Source organism: Bison bison, unplaced genomic scaffold (assembly GCF_000754665.1).
Source record: "Bison bison bison isolate TAMUID 2011002044 unplaced genomic scaffold, Bison_UMD1.0 scf7180017864464, whole genome shotgun sequence".
In the NCBI taxonomy this organism is placed as follows: domain Eukaryota; kingdom Metazoa; phylum Chordata; class Mammalia; order Artiodactyla; family Bovidae; genus Bison; species Bison bison.
In genome coordinates this window covers 8,798,771-8,805,608 of record NW_011495025.1, presented here as the reverse complement: position 1 = coordinate 8,805,608, position 6,838 = coordinate 8,798,771, and positions in this window count along the sequence as shown.

The window sequence follows — 6,838 nt, the reverse complement described above, 5'->3', positions numbered from 1 at the left end:
GGTGTTGTCATCTGCATATCTGAGGTTACTGATATTTCTCCCAGCAATCTTGATTCCAGCTTGTGCTTCTTCCAGTCCAGCGTTTCTCATGATGTACTCTGCATAGAAGTTAAATAAGCAGGGTGACAATATACAGCCTTGACGTACTCCTTTTCTTATTTGGAACCAGTCTGTTGTTCCACGTCCAGTTCTAACTGTTGCTTCCTGATCTGCATACAGGTTTCTCAAGAGGCAGGCCAGGTGGTCTGGTATTCCCATCTCTTTCAGAATTTTCCACAGTTTACTGTGATCCACACAGTCAAAGGCTTTGGCATAGTCAATAAAGCAGAAATATATGTTTTTCTGAGAATGAAAATTCTCATTAGTATGTTTCATAAATAATTATATAATAAATAATTTACCTTCTAATTCAAGAATGGTACAGTGTTTATTGAATTGCTTGGAAAGAAGTCAAACCATAATTAGTAACAGTATGGGTGTCATGTGACTTCAAGATATTCCAGATTATTCTTTCACCTCTGGCAGAATGCAAGCAGCACATGTGTATATATATATTTAAATTTGATAATATCTTTTCTCTTTAAAGCTATCGTTCCCTTCTCTACCTCATTTTCTTCTTATAGTTTATCCCACAGGTACCCAGGACATTTTGCCTATAGAGTTTCTCACAGTTTGAAACATTTTCCTCTATCTCTGTATTTACTCCATATTGGCTGCTGGATTTAGAGACTTCATGAGAGTCAAGTTCTATTCCTCTGGTCAAATTATAAATGCCTCTGTTCTTTCATCATAATGCCTTGGTTTTCCTGTTTTGCGTTGTTAGCCCAGTGATGGCTATGATTCTTCAATGTCTAGATTCTTCAGTCTATTAGGGATTATAAAATACTGGTATTTTAATCCCAAAACAATTTTCATTTTAACAGCCATGAGTTTTTAAGAATTATTTTCTTTATTCAGTTTTTTTTTTCATTCAGTGTTGCAATTCATATAGGAAAGGAAAGGTAAATCGTTGATTTGTTCTTATTATTTATTCAATTTGAGAGACAATTGGTTCCCTGTCATCTTCAGAAAAATGACTAACTGGTTTTAAAATCATTAAGGATTCATGGATTTAAATGTATTTGATGTAGTTCAGTCCATTTCAGTTAATAATCTTATTGACACTCAATTTTTCTCATCTGTAGCCAACAGTGCCCTCTTCAAGCTTGCCTCTGAATCTATTGATATAGCCCTATAACTCTATGGTCTTTGATACCTTCTTTACTATCTCGTGTGCCAAGATGTTACAAAAATCATTGTGTATTTCTTCCTTGAGACTTGGATGAAGCCAGAGTTTCCCAAGAATCATCAAATTATTTTAATAAGAAAGATTATCTCAAGACTATAATCTGGGTGCAGAGGTGTTCATTGCTAGTGGATTATTCATTGTTGATAGATAAATATATATAAACTCTAAGTTAATACTGATATTTCTAATTCCAGTTGAGGAACACAGTGTTTTACTTCATTTTTAATTAATTATATCTTATTTTTGTCCTTCCACATTGAGTACCCTGATTCTGAAGGGTACAGAGTATAGAAAAAAAAATGTGATTACTGAACGCTGTTAAGTATTTTTGCATATGCTGCCCCCAATCCTACTTTTAATAAATTATCTAGATTCACATTGTCAAATTACATAGTCATTACACAGTCTACAGTTTCCCTTGTAATTCTCATTTATTCTGAATTCTATAAAAATCTTATATATTTAATTACTACCATTGGTTTTGATGTAGCTCTCTCTTCATTATGAGTGCCTGAAGTTCAATGTCCAGGTGATTCTTTAAGAAGGCTTCAGGCTTTCTCTGAATTAGTAAATGCTCATCACAGTTTAATTATGCTCTTTATTCAGTTTTGCTAAATATAAACTCTTTGGTTTATGTTTCCTTTTATTAAATATCTTAAATATTTTATGCTATTCTCTTTTGCCATGTTGTCAAGAAATCAATGATGATCTAATTTTCTTTCACTTATGTATCACACACTATTATTGTCTTGTCCAAAGGATTCAATTCAGTTCAGCTCAGTCTCTCAGTCGTGTCCGACTCTTTGTGACCCCATGAATCGCAGCACGCCCGGCCTCCCTGTCCATCACCAACTCCCGGAGCTCACCCAGACTCATGTCCATTGAGTGAGTGAGGCCATCCAACCATCTCATCCTCTGTCGTCCCCTTCTCCTCCTGGCCCCAATCCCTCCCAGCATCAGAGTCTTTTCCAAGCATTACTCCAAAAAAAAAAAAAAAAAAAACTGGTGGAGGTGATGGAATTTCAGCTGAACTATTTCAAATCCAAAAAGATGCTGCTGTTAAAGTGCTGCACTCAATATGCCATCAAATTTGGAAAACTTAGCAGGGGCCACAGGACTGAGAAGGGTCAGTTTTAATTCAAACTCCAAAGAAGGGCAATGCCAAAGAATGTTCAGATCAGATCAGATCAGTTGCTCAGTCCTGTCTGATTCTTTGTGACCCCATGAATTGCAGCACGCCAGGCCTCCCTGTCCATCACCAACTCCCAGAGTTCACTGAGACTCATGTCCATTGAGTCGGTGATGCCATCCAGCCATCTCATCCTCTGTGGTCCCCTCTTCCTCCTGCCCCCAATCCCTCTCAGCATCAGAGTCTTTCCCAATAGTCAACTCTTTGCATGAGGTGGCCGAAGTACTGGAGTTTCAGCTTTAGCATCATTCCTTCCAAAGAAATCCCAGGGCTGATCTCCTTCAGAATGGACTGGTTGGATCTCCTTGCAGTCCAAGGGACTCTCAAGAGTCTTCTCCAACACCACAGTTCAAAGCCATCAATTCTTCAGCGCTCAGCCTTCTTCACAGTCCAACTCTCACATCCATACATGACCACAGGAAAAACCATAGCCTTGACTAGATGGACCTTCGTTGGCAGAGAAATGTCTCTGCTTTTGAATATGCTATCTAGGTTGGTCATAACTTTCCTTCCAAGGACTAAGCGTCTTTTAATTTCATGGCTGCAGTCACCATCTGCAGTGATTTTGGAGCCCAGAAAAATAAAGTCTGACACTGTTTCCACTGTTTCCCCATCTATTTCCCATGAGTTGATGGGACTGGATGCCATGATCTTCGTTTTCTGAATGTTGAGCTTTAAGCCAACTTTTTCACTCTCCTCTTTCACTTTCATCAAGAGGCTCTTTAGTTCCTCTTCACTTTCTGCCGTAAGGGTGGTGTCATCGGCATATCTGAGGTTACTGATATTTCTCCCAGCAATCTTGATTCCAGCTTGTGTTTCTTCCAGTCCAGCGTTTCTCATGATGTACTCTGCATGTAAGTTAAATAAACAGGGTGACAATATACAGCTTTGACGAACTCCTTTTCCTATTGGAACCAGTCTGTTGTTCCATGTCCAGTTCTAACTGTTGCTTCCTGATCTGCATACAAATTTTTCAAGAGGCAGATCAGGCGGTCTGGTATTCCCATCTCTTTCAGAATTGTCCACAGTTTATTGTGATCCACACAGTCAAAGGCTTTGGCATAGTCAATAAAGCAGAAATAGATGCTTTTCTGGAACTCTCTTGCTTTTTCCATGATCCAGCAGATGTTGGCAATTTGATCTCTGGTTCCTCTGCCTTTTCTAAAACCAGCTTGAACAAGGATTATTTGTCTTTAAATCCAGAAATTTTACTAGGATATATATCAGTATTAATTTTTCTGAGTTGATGCATAGAATATGCTTTCTATATGTAGCTTTCTTTTTTTAACTTTAGAAAAGTTCTCTTGAATTTTAACTCGTAACATTTCTTTTTCCTCTTTGGAGCTTCCTTTGTTTATAAGCTATATAGCCTTTGCTTGTTTATAATATCTGCTTTTTCTGAATCTTTTTAGTTGCTTTCTTCACTTTAAAATATAAATGTAACTTTTTTCCTTTTAAACCTTTATTTCTCTTGAGGCATGATTTATTGTGTTTATTAGCTCTTAACTTCCTTCTAGTTTTGTGTTCATTTCATAAATACCTTTTTATTTCAGTCCTAATTCTTTTTTGACAACTTTTAATTTGTTTCTGAGTTTTTTTTTAAATTATGATTTATGTTGTTTCATATCATATATCATTTTTAATGTCACAGCTTTTGGATACTTATATGTTATAGCTTTGGTCTGTTTTTTATTTATCTGGTTTTCCTTTATATATAGATATATTATTTTGTTCCTTATTCTTTTTAAATCTTGCCATAACCTTGTATAAAATCTGAATTGATAAATTTCTGTTGCTCATCTTTTTGTGAATTTATCTTTTCCTAAACTTTTAGGAAATAGGATTTAGCTAGATTTTTTTCCTTTTCTGTTGTTTCCAGGAAGTAACAAAAAATATGGTACCTTAATTTCTGATATTCTATGGCTCTGTCCTCTTACACCTCTATCTGGCTCATGCCTATTCCTCTTTTTTTTTTCATATTGCTTTATCCTATCCTGTCAAATTTTGCTTCCACTTATAGCAGTATTCCTCAATTGAGACTCTGACCTACAATAGTGCCCTAACTAGTCAATTTCTAGAGTTTACAAGGAATGGGCTTCTTAAGCCAATAAAATTCCTGCCAGAGGCCCTCTGCACTCTCACATTCTTTGAATAAAAAAAAAAAAACCAAAAAACCCTCAGATCCAGTTATTGTTCTCTAATATCCTGCCATGATTTTCAATGATAACATAAGAGTTTTGTAACTCTTGGTATTTTTTTTTCCCCCAAGTTCTTATATTTTGAGTCCTATGAGGGATATTTTTTCACTTTGTTATATAAATGTTGTATATATAGGTTTGAGGTTTCAGTATGTAGTTATTTCTTTTGTTTTTTGTGGGCATTTGGAAAAATCCAAAATCCATGCTGCCATCTATCCAGAACTCATTAGAATTTGCTTTAATTATTGAGATTGTAGCCTTAAGCCTCAAGAGTTAAATTTTGTTTGGGAATCCTTATTGTCTTTGCTAATAGTCAGGGAAAGATTTTTGTCTTTCTGTTTCAGAACAGGTCTTTTATACCGGATTGCAAGATATCCTTTTGGTGTTCACAGGGTGACTGTACTATGAGTCACCAGATATGATTTTGGACTTTGTAAACTGGTAAAGCTTTAACCTGTGCAATTCAAAAATATCTGTGTCCCTATTTAAAAATTCTATTAGTTATTGTTATAATCTCAAATTCTAACTGGAGGTTTTACTGTGGGATACCAATTTCTACTAATAGAAAATTGCATAACAAGCCATTTATCACATGTAGTTGGACATTTCTTACCTGAAAGCATGCATGCAGAACACCTCCAAATGTTCACAGCCTCCAAGAAGCTGTGGCCTAGATAAATGTATGATTATGTGATGCCATCAGCTATCCCACTGTGCTGGAATATTTTGGAGTTTTGGACTACAGGCAGAGTGATCTGGGTGTGGCCTAAATCCAGTGATACAAGTCCTTACAACAAACAAAAGAGGGAAATATACAGAAAAGAACATCACAAGAAGACAGAATTCCTTCTTCGTAATTGGTCAGGCTTTTGAGAGAACATGAAGAGCCAATGCCCAGCGCATGTTTTGGTTCCAGTTTCTTCTTAATTATAAGTTCTGTATTTAACAATGAAAGCAGTGAGGATTACAGTAGCTCGCTTTCTGTATACTAGAAACCTCTCTACTTATCAACACATTCTCCCAGATCTAAGATATGAAAGACAAGGGTTGAAAGCTCAAATCCCCACAGAAGCAAAATGCACAGGGAATATAAATAAATAAAGTGAACAGTGATGATAAAAATTGCTATTTTCACCCAGATGCACTTTGCATTTTAAAGGAAAAAATCTTCTTTTTGTAAATATATAAGTATGATTTTTCATTTATTTATTTTTTTGAGTCACAATGTCCTCTCTATCATTTACTTTCCCACTTTCAGTAGGCACAGGTAAAATTAAATTTGTCTTTCTCCTTGACTCTATCATACAAGAAAATATCACAAGTACAATAACAAATTGATATTTGATCTGATTATAATGTAAATCAGAGGCAGTTGTAGGGACATTTTAAAACTGGAACCTACAGATTCCATCCAAAGTAGTATTTCCACTCAGCTCCAGATGATTTTTGTCATGCACTAATACAGGTCAAAATTGCCAGATACTCCAATTTTTCCAAAGAAGCAAGATGTCCAGATTACTGTGTGACATGTCCCAGGATTTCAATGTTAGCAACTCATTCAATTAATCTCAACATTGTGTGGGTAAATATTATGTGGGCCGAACAAAATACATCTGCTGTTGATGGAATAGTGTTACTACTTCTGCTTGCTGCTGCTGCTGCTAAGTCACTTCAGTCATGTCCGACTCTGTGCGACCCGAGAGACAGCAGCCCACCAGGCTTCCCCGTCTCTGGGATTCTCCAGGCAAGAACACTTCTGCTTAAGAAGTCCAAAATATTTTTATTCTTCTTGTGTTTCAAGATCAAGCTCAGAATCCCTTCTTTGTGAAGCTTTTCTTGAATCCCTCTAGATGGTTTGTGTTTCATTTCTTTGTGTCCTCATTATCCCCAAACAGACTTTTGTCACATCTATGTTATTTTTCCACTTATTTGAGCTCCTCCAGGTAAGAGACTGTCGGAGAAGGCACTGGCAACCCACTCCAGGTCTCTTGCCTGGAACTCCCATGGATGGAGGAGCCTGGTAGGCTGCAGTCCATGGGGTCGCTAAGAGTTGGACACGACTCAGCGACTTCACTTTCACTTTTCGCTTTCATGCACTGGAGAAGGAAATGGCAACCGACGCCAGTGTTCTTGCCTGGAGAATCCCAGGGATGGAGGAGCCTG